Here is a 21,809-nt window from a genome sequence, read left to right as displayed (position 1 = left end):
GTCGTTTTGCTACCATACCCCTCCTCCAAATGATTTTAGAAATTCTGAAATGTTGTCTGTCCTTTCTGCCTTATTTGATCTTAAATCGTCCAAAGTTCTTTTAAATTCTGATTCTGATACTGATTCCCATATCTCTTCCATATCGACTGCTGTTGATTCTTCTGTCACGTCTATCATATGATAGAGGCCTTTAATATACTCACTCCACCTAAACACTTTCTCCTCTGCACTTAACAGTGAAATCCCCATTGCATTCTTAATGTTGCCGCCATAGCTTGTAATTTCACCGTAGACTATTTTGAGTTTTCTGTATGCTGAGTCAGTTTTTTCGACAGTAATTTCTTTTTCGATTTTCTAACAGTTTTCATCCAGTCATTTTGCCCTAACTTCGCTGCACCTCCCATTCACATCGGTTCTGATTTCCTGCATCTCTCTTGCCATATTTGTACTTCCTCATTTCGCCGATCAGATGAAGTTTTTCTTCTGATATCCACGATTTCTTCACTGTTACCTACCTTGTACCTACGGTTTACTATCCAACTCCCGTGATCGCCTTTTTACAGATGCGCATACTTCTTCAACTGAACAACTAACTGAGCTATTCATTATCGTAATATTTATAGCCTAAGAGGCTTTCATGCATATCTCTTCATTCTGTAAAACTTCCGTATCCCACTTCTTTGCACACTGATTCTTCCTGATGATTCTCTTACACTTCAGCATACTCTTTATTACTACAGAACTGCGACCGCCTTCCGGGGTGGCCACGCGGTTCTAGGGGCTGCAGTCCGGAACGGTCGTAGGTTTGAATCCTGCTTTGGGCATGGATGTGTGTGATGTCCTTAGGTTAGTTAGGTCTAAGTAGTTCTAGGGGACTGATGACCTCAGATGTTAAGTCCCATAGTGCTCAGAGCCATTTGAACCATTTTTAGAACTGCGACCTGAGTTTATATCTGCTGCTGGGTACTCCTCGCGATGCAGTAACTGATTTCTGAATCTTTGCCTGAACATATAATATAAGTGGAATCTTCCAGTATCTCCCCGGCTTTTTCTTAATATATCTTCTCCTCTTGTGGTTCTTGAACAGAGTATTCGTTATTACTAGCTGAAATTACTGCAGATCTCAGCCTTTCTCATTTGTACTACCTAGCTCATACGCTCCGGTAACCCTCTCTTCTACTCCTATCCCTGCTCGCATTCCAATCCCCCACTGACTATTCTATTTACGTACTGAATTACCCGTTCAGTATCGTCGTCTACTTTCTTTGTATGTTCATCATTTGCTTGTCGGTGTTGCTTTGTTTCGATTCTGATGAGAATAACCCTGTCAAAGAATGTTCGCAGTAACTCACTCTCTACACTTTCCTTCCTATTCACTTTCTATTTATTGCGAATCCTAGTTCCGTTATACCATTTCCTCTTGCTGTCGATATTAACCTATACTCGTCCGAGCAAAAATCTTTGTCGCCCTTCTATTTCACTTCACTGGTACCCGCTATATCTAGATTGAGCAGTAGAGTTTCCCTTATCTGCTTTTCTATCTTTGCTACCACTTTCAAACTTCTGAATTTTTCACGCCCCCAAGTAGAACAATATACTTTTCTTTCTTTCTCTTTTTTCCCCTCATGGCCTTCCCTCTCGTCTGTTCATTACAATATCGTTGCCGAACATCTAACATTCATATTTCGACAACGTGATAACGCTGCTTTGGCTATGAAACCCGCGGCGACCTGACAACGAGGAGATCGTTCCGGATCCTCGGTGGAAAGCTGCGGGACACCGACTCGCTCCGCACTGCTCCGAGGTGACGCGGCTTACTGACCCGGCGCCTGCCGCAGTAATCACCATACGGCAAATGACCATACGACTACGAAATATGGTGAGGTTATTCATTCCATCCCTCCCTCACCTTCCCCTTAATGACTGAGCCCAGTCAAATCAGGTCCGAAATTCGTAATTTTTAGTGTAAAAGGTACTGTGTTAAAAGCAAACTTCTCGTCTCTTAACTCTCTAATTAATCTGATTCATTGGTGAATTACGCCATTATTCTCATAACGTTTTGCTGTTTGATTTCACTCAATTATTGATTTCACTTAATTATTGGCTCCCACGGTGGAGCCATCTTATCAGTAATTTACATATCCTTTCGTGTCAGAGATAAAAATTATGAGTTCACTACATTTTGGCACCCAGCGTGGGGCCATCTCGTTTGTAGTTTGCATACTGTTTGACATCTCAGAGAATTTTGAAGGATTCACTAGATTTTTGACGATATACGTGGGGCTTCGATTTAACACTTCATCATCATCATCATCATTTAAGACTGATTATGCCTTTCAGCGTTCAGTCTGGAGCATAGCCCCCTTATAAAATTCCTCCACGATCCCCTATTCAGTGCTAACATTAGTGCCTCTTCTGATGTTAAACCTATTACTTCAAAATCATTCTTAACCGAATCCAGGTACCTTCTCCTTGGTCTGCCCCGACTCCTCCTACCATCTACCGCTGAACCCATGAGTCTCTTGGGTAACCTTGCTTCTCCCATGCGTGTAACATGAACCCACCATCTAAGCCTGTTCGCCCTGACTGCTACATCTACAGAGTTCATTCCCAGTTTTTCTTTGATTTCCTCGTTGTGGACACCCTCCTGCCATTGTTCCCATCTACTAGTACCTGCCATCATCCTAGCTACTTTCATATCCTGAACCTCAACTTTGTTGATAGGGTAACCTGAATCCACCCAGCTTTCGCTCCCATACAACAAAGTTGGTTGAAAGATTGAACGGTGCACAGATAACTTAGTCTTGGTACTGACTTCCTTCTTGCAGAAGAGAGTAGATCGTAGCTGAGCGCTCACTGCATTAGCTTTGCTACACCTCGCTTCCAGTTCTTTCACTATGTTGCCATCCTGTGAGAATATGCATCCTAATTACTTGAAACCGTCTACCTGTTCTAACTTTGTTCCTCCTATTTGGCACTCAATCCGTTTATATTTCTTTCCCACTGGCATTACTTACGTTTTGGAGGTGCTAATCTTCGTACTATAGTCCTTACATTTCTGATCTGGCTCTGAAATATTACTTTGGAAACTTTCAATCGAATCTGCCATCACAACTTAGTCATCCGCATATGCAAGACTGCTTATTTTGTGTTCACATATCTTAATCTCACCCAGCCAGTCTATTGCTTTCAACATATGATCCATAAATAATATGAACAACAGTGGCGACAGGTTTCAGGCTTGTCTTACCCCTGAAACTACTCTGATCCATGATCTCAATTTACCGTCAACCCTAACTGCTGTGTGACTATCCATGTAAAGACCTTTAATTGCTTGCAAAAGTTTGCCTCCTGTTCCATAATCTCGTAGAACAGACAATAACTTCCTCCTAGGAACCCGGTCATATGCCTTTTCTAGATCTATAAAGCATAGATACAATTCCCTGTTCCATTCATAACACTTCTCCGTTATTTGCCGTAAGCTAAAGATCTGGTCCTGACAACCTCTAAGAGGCCTAAACCCACACTGATTTTCATCCAATTGGTCCTCAACTAATACTCGCACTTTTCTTTCAACAATACCTGAGAAGATTTTATCCACAACGCTGATTAAAGAGATACCTCTGTAGTTGTTACAATCTTTCCTGTTTCCATGTTTAAAGATTGGTGTGATTACTGCTTTTGTGCAGTCTGATGGAACCTGTCCCGACTCCCAGGCCATTTCAATTATCCTTTGTAGCCATTTAAGACCTGACATTCCACTGTATTTGATGAGTTCTGACTTAATTTCATCCACCCCAGCTGCTTTATTGGACTGCAATCTATTGACCATTTTCTCCACTTCCTCAAATGTGATCCTATTTCCATCATCCTTCCTATCCCATTCTACCTCGAAATCTGAAACATTACTGATCATATTTTCACCTACATTGAGCAACTCTTCCAAATATTCCCTCCATCTGCCCAGGGCATCCACAGGATTCACCAGCAGTTTTCCTGATCTGTCCAAAATACTTGTCATTCCTTCTCACCTCCCTTTCGAAGACTGCTAATTACACTCAAGAATCGTTTTCCAGCAGCTTGACCCATAGTCTCCAACCTGTTTCCAAAGTCTTCCCAAGATTTCTTCTTGGATGCTGCAATTATCTGTTTGGCTTTGTTTCTTTCTTTAACATAACTTTCTCCGTCTACCTGAGTTCTAGTATGTAGCCATTTTTGATACGCCTTCTTTTTCCTTTTACTGGCTGCCTTGACTGTGTCATTCCACCAAGCTGTTTGCTTCATCCTACTTTTACACACTACTGTTCCAAGACATTCTTTAGCCACTTCTAGTACTGTGTCCCTGTACCTTGTCCATTACTTTTCCAATGACTGTAATTGACTGTAATTGACTACATTCAACTAACTGGTACCTTTCTGAGATCGCTGTTATGTGCTTGTGTCTGATTTCCTTATCCTGAAGTTTCTCCCCTCTTATCGTCCTACATATGGACCTGACCTCCTGCACTTTCGGCCACACAATCCCAATTTCACTGCAGATTAAATAATGATCAGTGTCATCAAAGAATCCCCTGAATATACTGTGTCCCTCACAGCCTTCCTGAATTGCTGATCTGTTATTATATAGTCAATGATAGATCTAGTTCCCCTCCTTTCCAAGTACACCTGTGAATGTTCTTATGTTTAAAAAAGGAGTTTGTGATTACTAAGCCCATACTGGCACAGAAATCCAAGAGTTGTTTCTCGTTCCCGTTGGCCTCCATATCCTCTCCAAATTTACCCATAACCTTTTCATACCCTTCTGTTCGATTTCCAATCCTGGCGTTAAAATCACCCATGAGCAGAACACGTCCTTGTCCTTCACTCTAACAACTACATCACTGAGTGCCTCATAAAAACCATCCATCTTATCTTGATCTGTCCCTTCACAATGCGAATATACTGACACAATCCTAATTTTCTTGCTAGTCACTGTCAAATCTATTCACATCAGTCGTTCGTTTACATACCTTATTGCAACTAAGCTGGGTTCCATTTCTTTCCTGATGTAAAGCCCTACACCGCATTGTGCTATTCCTGCTTTGACTCCTGACAGGTAGACCTTGTATTCTCTCACTTCCTCTTCTTTCTCACCTGTTACGCGAATTTCACTAACAGCTGAAACGTCCAGCCCCATCTTACTTGCAGCCTCTGCCAGCTCTACCTTCTTCCCAGAGTAGCCCCCATTGATATTAATAGTTCTCCATCTCAATACCATTTGTTTGCCAAGTCGTATCTTAGGAGTCCCTGCTTTGTCAGTTAGAGGTGGGTGGGACTCCGTCACCTCCAAAGGTCCGAGGCATTTTGCTCTGATTGTTGCCAGCATTATATTTAAAGTACCGGGGAAGCAGGTTGCTAGCCTTGATTGCCCCGAGTCCCATTGGCTTTTATTCCTGACGGTTGAGGGACTAACCGGTGGATTTGGTAGTCTTTGCCGTATGAGCACATAGGTGACCATTACTCAGAATATGCCCGAGATGCCCAGCCTTATTCCAAAGTAACTGGTATCCCGACTGTCGGGACCACTTACTTGGCCACTCATACGTTGCCCGTGGTTCATGAACTAGGACATGACTACAGGAACCCACATCATCAACCACAATTTAACACTTTCCGACCAAAATTTTTCTGGAGGAAGGAATATTTTTCTCTATGTGGTAATCTTCGTAGATGACTTTTTTTAATGATTTTGATTCAAGATTAACCAAAACTGTATAGCCATTTTCAAAATATTCTTAGTATACTTGGTTTCATTTTATGGACTAAAGCAACTAATTACGAAATATTCTCTATTGTAACAAACATTAAAATGGTATTCAATAATTAGCATGCAAACTAATAATAACAATATTCACTTATACAATGGAGTGTAGTGAGCCATCCACATCCGTGTTCAAGTGGCTATAAGTACTATGGGACTTAACATCTGAGGTCATCCGACCACTAGACTTAGAACTACTTAACCCTAACTGGCCTAAGGCAAGATTCGAACCTGCGACCGTAGCAGCAGCGCTGTGCCAAACTGAAGCGCCTAGAACCGCTCGGCACCACGTCCGGCCCACATCTGTGTATTCTGGTGGTCATGAGCTGCCGCCTACAGCTACATTGACTAACTGACATTTTCATAGTGATGCCCAACAGTTAGCAGCACTTGATGAAAAGGTTGAACGTTCAGAAGTGTGTATCTCAGTTTTTCATTGGGAAGAAACACTTCTGTTGCGGCAAAGACACGGTAAAAGTTAATGTATACAATTGTAGGCACAGGGTCTGAAAGAGTTAATTTGATTCTCACATTACTGCTAGTGTAACGACTTCTAAATTTTGAGGCATGATTCAGGAATAGTTAACTTCCCATACAGTACCCTAACCTCTTTGTGTGTGATGCGAGGCGCGCAGATGGTGATTTTACGTGTGCTGAGTGTGTTACAAATAATCGGTATACAGAGCTGTAGATAGTACATTTAGTTCTGATTCCAGCAGCCTCCCCTGCATCTTGAGAAGCAATTTTAGAAGCATAGTTCAGGATTGTGAATCTTGTTTTTCATGTTTTCATTGTTCTGTCTACAGCTCTCAGCGTTGCCATGAGCCTCGTATGGTCTGTCTCAGTTCGTCCTTTGCAGTATTTTTGGTGTACTGTAATGTTTTCTATGAAGCTGAGGCCTGGAATATTGATATATATGAAAACCAACAAGCCAGTTCAGGATAATGTAGGGTAGAGTGCGCAGACGGGATGTTAGAAAAGTACACATCTCAGTTGCCCACCATGAGGGAGGAGCATAAAACTCAGCTTACGAAAACTTTTCAGTCACAAAACTGATGAGCAGATAGTTGAAATTTTAACTTGAGGATTGAGATCGAAAGATCCGGGCGGACATCTACGAGGTGAGACAAGCGTGTGAAACGAGAGTCGACAACCTAGAAAAATAGGAAGATGACCGACATCTTCGAGAACATATATGAGGACAGTAAGTCCTCCAAGGAGACACAAACAAGACTGTTAGTCCTTCAGCAGTAAGTGTCTCCAATACGACAAGGGAATGTCCTAGTAAAACATGTCACGTAAACGTATTTGCAAGCTGCCTTTCCGACGCACGGGATAGGCATATCATTTCCTAGGTACGGTCACATGCACGTACCCCCTCAGACGCTTACCTGAAGAATTTAGATGCGTATCTGCGTGTGAAAGGAGTTGCGGAATGCAGTTCTTTAGTTGTTGCTCAGCAGACGTTCGACCAGGAGGAAGCTGCCTGGTCTGACGTGACAATTTGCGAGAATAGTAGTTACAAGGATTTCTCGCTAAGTACTGGAATGTACCTGAGCAGGTAAGTACCGGGGAATGTATGTGCTACAACACGCCATTCCATGGGAACACACGCAGCTTACTTTGTCGTTCTGGTGGAAAACTTGGATGACAAAATGAGAGGCGAGGAATTGTGTAGCGTGAAGCGCTTACACTTTCCTTCTCATGTACAACGTCCACTCGTTGGGGCGCCGTCGAGCAAATACTTTGATAGTTTGAGGTCTTTGGGAAACACTGAAGAGCAGGAGAAACAAACTGTAACACCGAAAATGCACATTGAACACCTTCTGTATTGTCCATTATTTTTCACCGGTTAATATCCGTTGATAATTTGGACTGTACTTCTAATTATGAATCTGTAAGCTTTACTACAGAAACTGTATTTAATAAGTAATGGGTGGAATAGTGTATTTCTTTGTTAATATATATAATTGACTGTAATTATAATGTAAATATTGTAAATTTCTGGGTAATAGCGAAGGGGAGTTTATTGAAATATATCGATACCAAAAATATAACAACGACGAAATAGCAGTAGCTCTGCCTTATCTACCTTTGGGTATGGAGAGTCTCCATGTTGCTGCGAGCAGACAGGAAGAAGAGCAGCTTGGATCATGAAAGAGAGCGGACGTGTCTGTTGGGCGGTCCCGCAGATGCGGCGAGCGGTTGCGATAGCGCCAGTGTAGGCGCACCTACAGTATTAGCCCTCGAATATTGAGAGCACTGTAGGAGTGGACAGGAGGAGGAAGCTGCAACTTTGACTGTCGCCTCTCCCATAACTATCCATGGCTCTGGAGACGACTCGTGGCTCTCAACCAGCAGCCCAGCACTGTCGTCTGCTACATTCTGCCTCGCGTGCACAGCTATAATACAGAAAGACTGTCGGCTGACAGAGTATAACTAACATTGTGCAGACATTACACAGTGGCATTTCTTTGACTGCCTTTGACTAACTTTCTTGAATAATAACCTGCAATAGCTATAACTTGTAGGGCACCTGTGATGTCTTTGTCCTCAGACACTATTACTAAGCAGGGTCCCTTTCCGTGCAATCATAGACTGCCGTAAAAATATGGCAGCATTGTTTGTTTGCTAATGACGAGTTGCAGTCTAAATTTTGCTGTCTCAGTAACTGTTCATTCTTGTATTGCGTAACAGAGGCTTAACGAATTTGCAGTTTTGGGTAACAACTTAATTCACTTTAAGTAACGTAAAATTTCACTGGTAAAACTAATAATTAAAGATTGAACACAAATTTAGGGTGCATAATTTCATTTATTTCCTATTTTGCTTAGTGAGTGACTTGTGCTGGCTTGGTAGGTATTTTATTGTTCTCATGTTAAAAGTAAAATCCATTTCTCATATTGCTTAAAGTAAATTCAGTTCAATCTTTCAATAATTAAAAGTAAGTTGCTTGGCTTTTTCCAAATTTTGCGTGAAGCTACGCTGAGGTTACAAAAATCTTTTTTTATGTAACTGAGCTTCAGTTACGATCAGTCATTTATTTAACCAGCAAATTAATTGAAGTTTGCTTTCAAAATTTAGTATTTCAATTCAAGTAACTACAAACTCCGTGATTCCTAATTTATTTATTTTTTTGTGAACAGTTGTGTTGTGGGAAACGGTGACAAACTTCTGTTGTCACGCCAGTGATTATTTACTTAATTTTCTTTCCCACTGCCTTCCTTAGGACTCTGGATACTCATTGTCTTAGTGGGCTGGCGATCATTTAATTATCCTTTTTTGGCTAAGCAATATCTTTTTGTATTAACCCTTTAACTGCTGTAGACGTACCAGGTTGAAGGATTGGTGGCTCGCGTGAACACGTACAGAGCTCACAGGGACAGGGACAGGTACAAAGGCGCGCGCGTTAACACGTCCAGAGCAGTTAAAGGGTTATATATTACTTAAATTAATTATTACTTAAATTTGACTAAACAACTTTATAATGTTAAAAAAATTTAATACTACTCTGGAAAATCTCGCACACAACTCCAAAATAATTGACTTGACCTTACTTTGCGACAAGTTGCTTGTGTTGCCAGCTTCTGAGGTCTGAGTTTCTCCCGGCGTATACAATGTTAACTTATGGTAATGCAGCCGGTTAACGTCGTCGCAAAACGCCGGCATTTCGATAGGAGCACACCTCGCGATTTTCAGGGGATAATTGCAGCAAGTAAACGCTCCGCAAAGGAAATTAGAATCTCGTTTTTCAGAGAAACTCTAGAAAGACAACACACACTTTCTCCCACTTTGAACACTAACACCATCACAATCGAAATATGACCGACGTCAGAAGTTATCGATAGTGAAATTAACAAGCTAAGGGTGAGGTAGCATTAACTCTGTCCCTCTGTTCCTTGAGAATGAAAAGTTCAAGACGAATAATAATAATAATAATAATAAAAACAGAAAAACACCACCTATGTTTATAAGGTTACTTGCTGACTTAATTTCAATAGCTTTCTTAACAACGCTATCGCAGCAGTTGGAAGTAAATGCCAAAATCTCCGTGTTGTTATATTCCACAGGGTGATCGGTGTCAACACAATGTTCTGCAATAGCGGATTTGCTCGGCTGTTGTAAGCGTGTGTGACGGTTAGGGTCCGTGCTCCGGTCCTCCCAAGTCATGATAGTCTGACCAATGTATGACATGTCACAACTGCAAGAAATACGTTAGACACCCGGACTGCGCAAACCAAGATCATCCTTTATGGAACATAAAAGCACACTGATCATAGATGGTCGTAGATGAATACTTTTTGCATCATATTTCCGCAAAATATGACCAATCCTGTTTGAAATTCCCCATGCAGAAGGTAAAAAGGCCTTAGACTTTGTGCCACTTAGGTATTATCATCAATCACTCGGTGCACAGTTGGTCGATAGTGCAACGCACGCCTGATCTGTCTTCCGCTATAACCATTCTGACCAAAGATGCCTTGGCGATGGGCTAACTCAGCTGACAAACTCTCTGCGTTCGAGAAGACGTGGGTCCTTCATGTCGAGCCGGATGGTGACAGCTATCAGCCTGCAGATACAAGTGAATGTAAGCAGGCTTTCCATAACTGGCATGCCCAAACCAACCATCAGTTTTCCTCCTGATCATCATATCAAGGAAAGGAAGACTGCCCTATTTTTACACCTCCATCGTGTAGCAATTATTCTGGAAGGTTCAATTCAAGCTAAACAACAAAAGTATCGTCCACATATCTGTAAAAACGCGCATGTGGCTCTGAGCTCTATGGGACTGAACAGCTGAGGTCATCGGTCCCTTAGAACTTCTTAAACCTAACTAACCTAAGGACATCACACACATCCATGCCCGAGGCAGGATTCGATCCTGCGACCGCAGCAGTCGCGCGATTCCGGACTGAAGGGCCTAGAACCGCTCAGCCACTGGGGCCGGCGAAACACGCATATTTCAAAGCCGCTGATTCCAAGGCACGTTCCTCGAAGTTTTCCGTAAATACATTGGCAGTAATAGGTGACAATGGTCTTCCCTTCGAAGCTCCATTTGTCTGCTCGTAGTACAGGTCACTGAATAACAAGTAAGTGGCAGTGGGCGCATGTCGAAATAGATTCGTTAATTCAGTTCCAAACCTAACCTCAGTCAACTGTAACGTAAGTTCCTTTGCACAGTGGTTACTTGCTATAGTTAGGCCTTGAAACTGATAGGGTGTGCTCCCGTCGAAATATCGCCGCTTGTCGACGTCACCCGTCTGCGTTCCCGTAAGTTTATGAACACTTTCCACTTGTTTACGCAACAAATTCCTTATTATACATCGATCATTCAATTTCGTCATTTATTCCAATATCCATGAATTTCGTTTCGAATTTGGTTTTGCTAGGCTCGGGATATGAATATATCTAAAACCTGATCTCCTGCCGACTTATGGTCGGCAAGTAGAGCATTGGCGAACCGATGAAGAGAAATGCCCTTTCGGGTATTTTAGTGAAGATTAACAAACCTACACTATACACTGCATATAGGGACTTATTGTGACACGTGTACCTACTGTTCCGCTGTTAGTGGGAACGAGGCATAGAATCCAAAGAATGCTGCTTATCGACAGACTTAGATAGATACAACCAGATTGCTGTCTCAAGAGTGTTTGCACCTTACGCGCCGTTTAAAGTAGATTTTCGTGGTTTAGAATATGTTCCGCTTTTGTACACAGATGTGTTATGTTGTACTGTCTTATTGTGATGTAACAAGCATCTGTGAACGATACAGAGATGACATGGCCATTTGCACAAGGTACTTTATGTTTTTTAAGTAATTTAATCATGACGAACCTTGGAAAATGTGCTGATTTTTATTCACAAGAGAACTCGGTGCGAGGTTCAGTGTAAAATGAACAAGTCTCACAACAAAAAGTTTTTTTAAGACCTGAAGATCACAGCAAAGTCTGTCGAAATGGGATGTTGTAAACAATTTAAAAAAAAAAAACAGGATGGAATCATCTCTGAAACTATACACGTGACACTTTGTGTTAGTGCTGGATATGCTGTACTTGAGAATCAGTCTCCTGTTGCAATGCTGACTGGAATGGTTAGGCCTGGCTAGTGACTGGAATGTCTCAGGTTCTGTACCGGCCGTCGGAGAGACAGTCGACCGCAGCGAGCGCTAGACGGTCAATACCAGCGCCTTTGATCGTGCGCAGATAGTGTCTGCCCTACACAAGGAACACTCCGTCTTCAAGTCGTCCACTGCGCCCTTCACGTGTTATTGTGAACGTCTCATTGAGCAAAAACAATCGCCGTCAGAGTGCCGACTGTCCTTGGCCCCACTACAGCGGATCACTAGCGTACTCTGTGGTGGACAAAAACAACCAGTGAGTTGATATACGGCCTACAAACACCTCTTCGCCAAACAATAAAGGAAAAAAAAAACCTCTTCGCCACTAGATGTAGAGACCAACGTCCTATTCGAGTGCTTCTGCTCGCCGCACGACTCACGCATCTCAGTGGATATAAAAATAATAATGTCGTGTGACTAGGGCCTCCCGTCAGGTAGACCGTTCGCCGGGTACAAGTCTTTCGTTGTGCCGCCACTTCGGCGACTTGCCCGTCGATGGGGATGAAATGATGATGATTAGGACAACGCACCATCCAGTCCCTGAGGCGAGAATATCTCCGACCCAGCTGGGAATCGAACCCGGGACCTTATGATTGACATTCTGTCACACTGACCACTCAGCTACCGCGGGGCGGACATCTCAGTGGATGATTAACAGTGAGATTGGGTTGTCTGGACTCACGAGTAGCGGTGTTTGTTAATCCACGTCGAAGGCTGGATCGAGTAACGCGAAATACACACGTGGCGAAGCGTCCTGTTTGGTAACATGAAACTGTTCCGTCTTCGAACCAGTATTGTTTTTTTTTAATGTGAGATGGAAAGGGTCCCATGTCACATCCATCGTCTCTTAGTCATGAACCACATACAAACTTTATGTCCTACATGGGCATCCTTTTGTTTGCCTGCAGTATCTGTACTTTCTGCAAGACGACGCACTAGACTACTGCTCCTTAAATACTATTTGTAGGAGTAGTTTGACGAGATTCTGTGTATTTGAGGAATCTTGTCTTGGCATGCATATCAAGTGACATGATTGAGTCGTCAGCGATCCTATTGAGTGAGATGTGTGCCCGGTAGATCGTCTTCGTCCAGTTACCGTGAGCTTTGGGAGTCGTGGTATCGGTGACATGTAGGATCTACACCATGAATCGTTGCCACCATCATCAGACGATTCGGGTATTGAACGCTACTAGATAGGTGTCTATAATACAATTACCCACGAGAGAGTTAAATTTCAAATGAGATTCTGCAAAAATAAGTGTTCATGTGAAATTAACTTTGTACGAAAACTAGCTTTTTACGCACGAGTTCCCACGTGTACGTATATGTCATATACACTCCTGGAAATGGAAAAAAGAACACATTGACACCGGTGTGTCAGACCAACCATACTTGCTCCGGACACTGCGAGAGGGCTGTACAAGCAATTATCACACGCACGGCACAGCGGACACACCAGGAACCGCGATGTTGGCCGTCGAATGGCGCTAGCTGCGCAGCATTTGTGCTCCGCCGCCGTCAGTGTCAGCCAGTTTGCCGTGTCATACGGAGCTCCATCGCAGTCTTTAACACTGGTAGCATGCCGCGACAGCGTGGACGTGAACCGTATGTGCAGTTGACGGACTTTGAGCGAGGGCGTATAGTGGGCATGCGAGAGGCCGGGTGGACGTACCGCCGAATTGCTCAACACGTGGGGCGTGAGGTCTCCACAGTACATCGATGTTGTCGCCAGTGGTCGGCGGAAGGTGCACGTGCCCGTCGACCTGGGACCGGACCGCAGCGACGCACGGTTGCACGCCAAAACCGTAGGATCCTACGCAGTGCCGTAGGGGACCGCACCGCCCTTTCCCATTAAATTAGGGACACTGTTGCTCCTGGGGTATCGGCGAGGACCATTCGCAACCGTCTCCATGAAGCTGGGCTACGGTCCCGCACACCGTTAGGCCGTCTTCCGCTCACGCCCCAACATCGTGCAGCCCGCCTCCAGTGGTGTCGCGACAGGCGTGAATGGAGGGACGAATGGAGACGTGTCGTCTTCAGCGATGAGAGTCGCTTCTGCCTTGGTGCCAGTGATGGTCGTATGCGTGTTTGGCGCCGTGCAGGTGAGCACCACAATCAGGACTGCATACGACCGAGGCACACAGGGCCAACACCCGGCATCATGGTGTGGGGAGCGATCTCCTACACTGGCCGTACACTTCTGGTGATCGTCGAGGGGACACTGAATAGTGCACGGTACATCCAAACCGTCATCGAACCCATCGTTCTACCATTCCTAGACCGGCAAGGGAACTTGCTGTTCCAACAGGACAATGCACGTTAGCATGAATCCCGTGCCACCCAACGTGCTGTAGAAGGTGTAAGTCAACTACCCTGGCCAGCAAGATCTCCGGATCTGTCCCCCATTGAGCATGTTTGGGACTGGATGAAGCGTCGTCTCACGCGGTCTGCACGTCCGGCACGAACGCTGGTCCAACTGAGGCGCCATGTGGAAATGGCATGGCAAGCCGTTCCACAGGACTACATCCAGCATCTCTACGATCGTGTCCATGGGAGAATAGCAGCATGCATTGCTGCGAAAGGTGGATATACACTGTACTAGTGCCGACATTGTGCATGCTGTGTTGCCTGTGTCTATGTGCTTGTGGTTCTGTCAGTGTGATCATGTGATGTATCTGACCCCAGGAATGTGTCAATAAAGTTTTCCCTTTCTGGGACAATGAATTCACGGTATTCTTATTTCAATTTCCAGGAGTGTATATATATATACAAACAATACATTTACAGGGTGTTTTCAAAAATAATTTTACAAACTTCGAGACAGGTCCCTTTCACGAAAACAATAAAAAAAAGTTTAGTAAGCATGGGCTCTGAAATGCATACCTTAATAGCTATGACCACTTGCCCATCGTCACTACTGTGAAACACATCTCTTTTACACCAAGCTTTTTGCTTTCCATATTTTCGGAGGATGAGGTATGCACCAAACATTGGCTCTAATGTGCACAGCTCAAGAGGTATGAGCACGAGTTCAGTAGCAGAGATGTGTTTTACAGTAGCGAAAATGAATAAGTGCTCATAGATCTTAAGGTATGAATTTCAGAGCCTACGTTTATTAAACTTTTTTACTGTTTCGGTGTAAGGGAGCTGTCCGCAAAGTGAGTAAAAGTAGTTTTGAAACAGCCTGTATACATACATACGCGATTGTGCTTTATATTCTCTTACTCAGTTGTTATTTTCGCCCATTAATTCCACTGTCGATAACAAAAAGCGGTGAGATTCTGTATAAATCGAAAAATTAAATAGTACGTTAGCCAAAAACAAGTTTTGCCTCCTAAATTCACGTTTGGTGTAGTTTATAAAGTCAAATGCTCCAAACAACACAGTTCCCTCTTGAACTAAGTTGATATTGTTTGCCCACATTTGCTGATGATAAAATTTCGAATAAAATATGCTAGTAATCCTTAAATAGAAACTGATATTGACTTGAGCAAGAACAAAAACTTGTCAGTGTAAAACGAAATATGTCATACTCGATATCTGAAGTGACGAATTGCTACCAGCATTTATGTTGTCGCTCAGCGTCGTAGGGAGACATACCCTAAACAGAATTTTTAAAAAGAAACATAGTAGTCTTCGACATTTAAAATGTACTAATGTAGATTCTGTCTACATCTACATCTACATCCATACTCCGCAAGCCACCTGACGGTGTGTGGCGGAGGGTATAGTGTATTCAGAAAGTGAAATACCCAGAGGATTCTAAGGTGGCCATTTAATGTTTCAAGCAGCTTTGTTCAACTGTGAATCCCAACCAACTAAAATTAATCAAATCTGACGATGTATTTCTTTTAACAGCAGGTAAAAAGGACAAGGGTTCAGGAAGATACTCAGCACTTCTGTATGCTACGGAGTGCTTTACTATTATATACGAAAGAGACGAGTGGTGGCCAATGAAACAAACAAATAATCCTAAAAATCGCAGGTCGAAACCAATGGATTTCCAAAAACGATAATGCAGAAGTGTAATAGTGCCAGATTTCCATCGCTGATAACTTCTAAGGCTAAATGTATTGCGAAAAGCCGCAAGTGAGTCGTAAATTACAAAGTGATAAACTACCCTTGTTTGATTTTATCATCAGTTCGGATACTTTACTTAAGTATTGGTAAACAGTGTTTCGGCTACATTGTTATCAGTCATGGCTCACCAATACCATAGCCTGCCAGGACCTCTGACCTGAACCCCTTTGGATTTTATTTTTGTGAGAGCATACTTAATTGCTTTAACATATTTTAGGCCTTTTGATAGTGTCGATAAACTCCAGGAACGCATTGTGGATGGTTATTAGTGCATTAGCAGCACGTGGAAGCGTCGATGGGGAGATGCACTAAGGCTTGGCTTCACATGAATGACGGGCATGTGGAAGGATTGTAATGCATTTTTAATCAAGTGCATATCTGCAGTTTGGATTCTCGTGGTCTGTGTTATATCAGGAATTCATGTACTCGGTCCTAATACTTCTTATCGAGAAAACCAATTGCTTCCGGACCTACGTTTATTAGGACTATATGTTTGTTTCATTGTCCTGTACTCTCCCCTTTCCTTTGTACCTATAACTGTCAAACACTTTGTATATACTGGGATAAAAAAATTCATGGGACAGCGATATGCACACATACAGATGGTGGTAGTATAGCTTCCACAAGCTACAAAACGGCAGTGCATTGGTGGAGCTGTCATTTGTACTCGGGTGATTCATGTGGAAAGGTTTCCGACGTGATTATGGCCGCACGGTGGGAACTGAGAGACTTTGAAAGCGGAATGGGAGTTGCAGCTAGATGCATGGATCATTCTATTTCGGGAATCGTTAGAGAATTCAGTACTCACTGATTCGCAGTGTCAAGAGTTTCCGAGAATACCAAATTTCGGGCATTGCCTCACACCACCGACTACGCAGTGGCCGACGCTCTTCAATTAACGACAGAAAGCAGTGGCGTTTGCGTAGAGTTACCAGTGTTAAAAGACAAGTAATAGTGCATGAAATAACTTCGTAAATCTATGTGGGACCTACAACGTACGTTTGGCGTAAATGGGCTATGGCAGCAGACGACCGACGTGAATACCTCTGCTGACAGAACGACAGCTTCTGCAGTGCCTCTCCTGGGCTCGTGACCATATCGGTTGAACTCGACTGGAAAGCCGTGGCCTGGTCGGGTGAGTCCCAATTCCAGATGGTTCGAAAGTGGCGCAGACCCCACGAAGCCATGCGCCAAAGTCCTAAACAAGGCACCATGGAAGCTGTTGGTGGCTCCAAAATGATCTGGCCTGTGTTTACATGGAAGATTGGGTCCTCTAGTCCAGCTCAACAGATCATTGACTGTAAATGGTTATGTTCCGATACTTGGAAACCGTTTCACCATTTGCAGCCACTCATGGGCTTCATGTTCTCAATTAACGATGTTATGTCAACAGGCTGCAGTAGTTCGCGATTGGCTTGAAGAACATTCTGGACATCTCCAACAATTGTTTTAGCCATCCAGACCGCCCGACATGAATCCCATTGACTATTTATGGAACACAATTGAGAGGTCAGTTCGTGCACAAAACCCTGATCGACAAAACTTTCGCAATTATGGACAGCTATAGAGGCAGAAAGGCTCAGTTTTTCTGCAAGTGAGTTCCAACAGCTTGTTGAGTCCATTCCACGTCGAGTTGCTGCACTAAGTTGGGAAAAAGGAGGTCCGATATGGTGTTAAGAGGTATCCCGTGACTTTTGTCACCTCAGTGTATGCGGTCTATTTTGACAACAGAGCTACGTGCACAAGGTTAGCGTTAATGGAACTCGTGGATGGTGTAGTAAATGTTTTTATTTGTTTGTGGTAAGGTCTTATGGGACCACACTGCTTAGGTCATCGATCCCTAAGCTTACACACTACTTAATGTAACTTAAACTTACTTACGCTAAGGACAACACACACACCCATGCCCGAGGGAGGACTTGAATCTCCGACGGGGGGAGCCGCGCGGACCGTGACAAGGCGCCCAAGACCGCTCGGTTACCCCGCGCGGCCGTAAATGTTTATTGATTTCCTGTAGATGACAGGTGACGTAGCTGAATGGTCGCCATGTCTGACTGCCAAGCCGACTATCGGCGTTTAATTCCCGGTACTGCCAGGGATTTTTGCTTAGAATGACAAGTGGCACAGTGTCCATTGAAGCTCGTGACGCCAATGCTGGTCGAGACGGAGCAGTTTCAAGCTCTGAGATGCTGACAACGGCTGGAAGACTGGTGTGCTGAACCTACAACCTCCATCCAACGTCGAAATAACGTCATTGGCAGCGGATCACAAAGCGGGCTGTTGGCGTTGAATGGTCCGACAGGGTCGAAGTTTAGTAAGTCACTAACAATTTTTTTTAAAAATGAATGAAATTATGATGCCAAGTTCGTAATAGCACTTTACGTAACCAATATGCGACGTCGGTAGTGTCAAAAGCTGAACCTCGTGTCATGCACAGAGCAAAGAAAGTCGTGGACAAATAGCGAAGAAAAAGAAAAATACATTTACTAACTTGAACTTTCACCCGTGGCATATATTTTACGTACTCCTAAAGGTACTTCAAAATCTAATTTTGCTTTTTATTGCCCCCTGAATGCCACTGTGAATGAAGGTGTAATAGGTCTATGTCTAATTATGTGCTCCATCTCGAAGGCATGCGGCGAGTAACGTGCGTTATGGTGAAAGAGCGAGCACTGAATGTGCTGAAATATACCGAAATGTTGTCATTTCAGACCTGTTAATCGACTCCTTATAAGTTCAAAGAAGGCGTATTGCTTATGGCGTGACATCTGTACTTGGCCATCTAAAGTGACTACGTAATCCTTGACCGCTATTCGTCCTTGGGGGCTAACAATAGGACCCGAGAGAAACCATTAAACTGCGGCCCACGCCTTCCCACAGTGCACAGCCCCACGCATAAGATTATTTGTGCGTCACTGACGCACGTCCAGCCCTCTCACTACAAACAGACTGAAGAACGACTCAGCTGAAAACAGTAATGGTCGCTAAATCAGTATTACTCCGTGATACACGGAGTACGTAACTTACTAAGATGTTATTACAGGTAATATGTTTTTTCTTTATCTCAGCTGAATATACGATGCGATGAGGTAAGATTATGTGTTGGATCGGGGCTCTAAACTGGAACCCTAGCTTTTTGTTAGGGGAAAAATTAACGACTATAAATTTTGAGTCCTCTCGTAAGGCCTATTTGGACAGCACAATTCGTGGAGGACCGCTTGCGAAGGATAGGGTCACGGGTTTGAATGTCTGTCAAGCGTACAATTTAATCTTGTTACAAATGTACGTTTTGTTGAAGATACTTTAGGAGGTAGGCTGTTTGATCTGCTTATATTGCCTTACACCGCGATAGCAGAAGTGGATTACTGATGTCACCAGTGAAGTTTTGACGTCAGTTTCATTGCGTAAGTTCTTCGTGACAATGTGGTTCCATATTCAGCTTCTACCATGTAACTCGTGCTGAAAGGAAATCTGGTAAGAAATCCTCTAAGATAAAATTAAGCGATGTAACTATTAGAAGATGTGCTGTAACGAGGTGTGTAGGGGTTTTTCCTGGACGAATCTCATAACTTAAAACATCATATGAAGGAGGCAGGCAAAGAAGGTACGAAGATGATGAACAAAGTTATAATCATAGCAAACAGGCAATTCTGACTTCCCTTGAACACAATCAGAGCATGCCATCAGCCTGTATTAACATCAGTCGCAGGATATGGCCATAGTGTTTGGGCTCACAGATTCCAGCTTGTGAAGCCAGCTTCATTAGCCAGAAGAGTTCAGCGACAAGTGTTACTAAGATTAACGGGCTCTTATCGCATTACCACGACTGATGCACTGTTGGTAATTGTAGGGATATGATCACTGGACTTGGCAATTAGGAAACTGAGGAGAGTACAAAAAAGTTAATACCAAAATCGCATACTAAATCTGTGGCAAAATGAGTGGGACCAGATACAGACAGGAGGACATTCGAATTTCTCCCTATCATCTGGGAGAGACTAAACATGAAATTTCTTCAGACGTCGAATGGGCTGATATATTACCTGACTGGTCACGGCCCGTATGCTACACAAATGTACAAAATCAAAAAAAAGTTCAAATGTGTGTGAAATCTTGTGGGACTTAACTGCTAAGGTCATCAGTCCCTAAGTTTATACACTACCTAACCTTAATTATCCTAAGAACAAACACACACACCCATGCCCGAGGGAGGACTCGAACCTCCGCCGGGACAAGCCGCACAGTCCATGACTACAAAATCAAAAGACAGTTGAATGACAGTTGCGCCTATGGCAGTGTGGACACTCCACAGCACACATTGTGGAGCTGTAAGCTCTACGAGACGCAACGGGAAACGTTCATCAGATGTTAAATATGCCACATTGAAGAGCAGCAATGAGGACCGAGGCAACTGCCTCATCTTGGACGATACTGCAGCTTCAGTATCCAGTAAGGCCAACGAAGACTTCAAGAGGCAATCAACCTGCTAGACTACTCTAGAGATATAGGAAAGGGAACTGAGATCAATCTACTTTGCGTTGGTGCAAGTGATCACAGACGTGTGGTTTTTATAACGTTACAGTGATTCGTGGAATCACTTGTAAAGTGGAAATACTGCTGACGTGCTGCCCTATGCCCAACACACATATTTTTTTGAGTAGTAATACACACATATAGACAAACACATACTCTGGAAAGTCTGAAAAGGGAAATGCTAAGGTCCAGTGCAGGTATAATGGGGGTCGGTAAAGTGACATGGAAAGGAGACAATGATTTTTGGTCAGATGAGTACAGGGTAATATCAATAACAGCAGCTGAAAATGATATAATGGGAGTGGGATTCGTTATGAACAAGAAGGTAGGGGAGAGAGTGAGTTACTTTCAACAGTTCAGTGATAACATTGTTCTCATCCGAACGGACTGCAAACCAACACCAACAACGCTAGTTCGGGTGTACATACCGACGTCGTAAGCAGCAGATGAAGAGATAGAGAAGATATATGAGGATATTGAACGGGTAATCAGTACGAAAAGGGAGATGAAAATAATATAATAGTCATGGGGGTTGGACTGCGGTTATAGGGGAAGGTGTAGGATGTGGAGTTGGTACTAGGATTCTCGTTTTTCTTGTTTTGTTTTTGAGTCATTAGCCTTCTGACCTATTTGATGTGGCCAGCCATGAATTCCTCTCCTGTGTCAACAATTCCAATCTCTGTCTTCCTCTACATCTTTTACCCTCTACAGCTTCCTCTAGTATCTTGGAAGTTATCCCCCGATGCTTCGATTCTCTTGTGCTCCGGTTTTCTCACAGTCCATGTCTCACTACCATACAATGGTATGCTCCAAACTCACATTCTCAGCAAGATCTTCCCCAAGTTAAGAACTATGTTTGATACTTCCAGATTTCTCTTAGCCAGCAATGCCTCCCTCGCCAATGCTAGTCTTTTTTTAGTCCTTCTTGCTCCGTCTCTCATAGGTTATTTTGCAGCCTAGTTAGCGGAATTCCTTGACTTAGTCTACTCCGTGATCACTAATTGCAATATTAAGTTTCTCGCTGCTCACATTTCTGCTACTTCTCATTACTTTCGTCTTTCTTCGATTCACTCTCAATCCATATTTTTTACTCATTAGATTGTTCATTCTATTCAGCACACGTTGTAATTCTTCTTCATTTTGACTGAGGGTAGCAATGTCATCGACGAATCTTATTACTGATATCCTTTCTATCTGTATTTTCATCCCAGTACTGAATCGTACTTTTATTTCCTTCACTGTATCTTTGATGTATAGATTGAACAGTGAGAGCGA

This window comes from Schistocerca gregaria, chromosome 2, assembly GCF_023897955.1.
Source record: "Schistocerca gregaria isolate iqSchGreg1 chromosome 2, iqSchGreg1.2, whole genome shotgun sequence".
NCBI classification, from domain to species: domain Eukaryota; kingdom Metazoa; phylum Arthropoda; class Insecta; order Orthoptera; family Acrididae; genus Schistocerca; species Schistocerca gregaria.
Note: the sequence above shows the minus strand (reverse complement) of the source record.